We start from the raw sequence: 2663 nt of genomic DNA, 5'->3' as shown, positions 1-2663 counted from the left end.
ATTTTGCTGGTTAAGGTTACTCGACACGGGTAAATAGCAATTGAAGATTTTTTTTAAACTGAATACTCAATTTTAAAAGAGGAATCGACAGCCCTAAATTAAACAATTATTTATTTAAATAATAATATTCAAATTATACCTTCATCATTATTATATAATAGCGATTGGGTAAAATGGCCATGACAATTGCGTCCTTTGAAAAACAACAGCACTTTTTGTCCACAAAAGAGTTAAATCCGTGAAATATTGATATATTGTCCATTGTTTACCTCAGATTTCACCTGAATGATCTGCGCTTCATCATTGTTCTTCAAGAAGTGATGCAATCTGAGCACCGTTTATGTTGTAAAACTGTATAGTTACTGTATAGTTTATGTTTACTGTATAGTTACTGTATAGTTTATGTTGTAAAACTGTATTATCAGACCGTATAAAACTCTGAATAATCTGGCTCCTAAATACTTAACGGATCTTTTGACTCCGTACACTCCTTCTAGAAACCTGAGATCCTCTGACCTTGGCCGTCTTACAGTCCCTAAAGTTAAACTTAAAAAACGTGGTGATCGCGCTTTTGCCGCTGCTGGGCCGAAGCTATGGAACAGCTTTCCTCCTTCTATTAGACATGCTCCATCTATCTGTACTTTTAAATCTCAGCTCAAGACTCATTTATTCACCTTGGCTTTTAACACTCTGTAGTTTGTCTTCCTGGATTTTTCTTTTATTCTATTGAGTGCCTCTTTGTCTTGTCTGGTATTTATGTTTGTATATTGGTTTTATTTTTGTGTCTCTTTTATTCCTTGTAAAGCACTTTGGTCAACTTCGGTTGTGTCTTAAATGTGCTCTATAAATAAATGATTGATTGATTGATTGATTGACTGATTGACTGATTGATTGATTGATTGTATAGGCCTATGATTGTATACATATGTCTATTCTCACAAACAAATGAGCCTGCCTCCAAAGTTTATTTTTCAAAATAGGGCAGTAGTTTTACTTATAGCTAATATACAATCAGTGCTGTCGGATTTTGTTATATCTTGAGAGGCATATTCTCTAGCCATTGTCATTGTAGTAAAGTTTCAAGGGGTTAAATATAAGGCTGTATAAGTCTTACGTAAGCAAATATGCCTACTGACAAACAGGTTAAATAAAAAAATTATAGCCTATTTAACAAAACCTTTCCGTTCCTCTCTAGTTAATTTTTCTTAGTTAATTTAGAACTATCGTTCTATGGACACTGAATGTTTTTTCTGAGGTTAATGTTACATGATATTGTTTACCCGCAGTTTTATTGATGTCCTTCTGTGGTTAAAACACTGACTGAGCGATTAAATGAGATATGAGATATATTTTGGTAAGCTCTGCTATAGGCTATATCTAAACATACCTTCTGATGTTCATTCATGTTTATTTCATGAAATACCTTAACTAAAGAAGAAGAGATTATCGGTTTACATGCACGCTGCCACTTCACTTGAACTACAGCAACCTATGACGTCACAATAAAGAGCACCAAAACGGTATTTATTGTTTTCATTTTTGACATTGTTTCAAATAAAAAGTAACAATGCACAAAATGTATGGCTACAAATAATGTTGAATTAAGGCCTATTGTTTGATTTTTAATCAAAACAATTCAAATCGAGAAATCCGTATTTTCCACCAGCACTATATATAGACTAGCAATAAAACATTATACCGATAGGGTTGTGGGGGTTCAAAAAGGTAGAGAAACACAGCTGTAATGGATAGTAGCTCAGGGTCTGATCAATTTGTCTTCAAGTTCTCTCTGGACAGTGGTAAACACTTCCCTCCTCTCTTTACCTTTCCAGTTGAACGTGAAGTGGATTTACTTGCAGGCGGCATGTGGCGTGAGAGTATGAGGTCAGCTCTCTCCTGCTACCCCTCTGGCGAGGTCACAGCAGCCAGACTTCCGTACTGATTCGCCTGACCATTGGAGCGACCATCCATAAGCTAAAGAACTTGGGGAGGAGGCCAAAAACCTGTCCGTACAACACTATGCTTCAAGCTGTGGTACGGAGGATGTTATATGAAGAACAAACTGAGGAAACCTAAAAGAATGAATCTAAAAAAGATTTGGTTGTACCTTCTACATCTTCGATTTGTACCTGTTAATGTTTTGTTCCGAACTCTAAAGTCTTTGTTTTTATAGATATTGATACATGTAAATGTCCCTGAAAAAAAAATATTTCTGTTTTTATGCGTATGTTCAAAAGTCCATTAAATTATTCTTAATTTGTGAACGTATTATGCATTCAAAATAAATGTGAAGTATTCAATTAAAATGAATTAAACACGAACTTTGAAAACAAAATTCAAGTAGCCTATTTATTATGCAGTTTGGTGAATGGAAAAGCAATTTGCTCTGGCATTAATTTTATGCTGTGAAGCATTTTTGAACTAATCTAAATTAATTGTTAGATATTTAAAAAAAAATTAAAGCAAATATGTGAGTGTGTAAATGTATTTGTACAAAGATTTGATGATACAATTTGTAATGTCAAAAATGTATTAAATTAAATAGAAATATTTGTATTAGTCATATCAGACTTTTGGACTATACTGTATATTCAGTCAGCATGAAGCGGAAGTTGCGATAGTCTTTTATTTCCTATTGTAAAAATGGTTTCTCAAAATTTTTG

The sequence above is a fragment of the Scardinius erythrophthalmus genome (genome assembly GCF_964197995.2).
Source record: "Scardinius erythrophthalmus genome assembly, chromosome: 25".
Taxonomy (NCBI): Eukaryota; Metazoa; Chordata; class Actinopteri; order Cypriniformes; family Leuciscidae; genus Scardinius; species Scardinius erythrophthalmus.
This window is presented reverse-complemented; position numbering follows the sequence as displayed.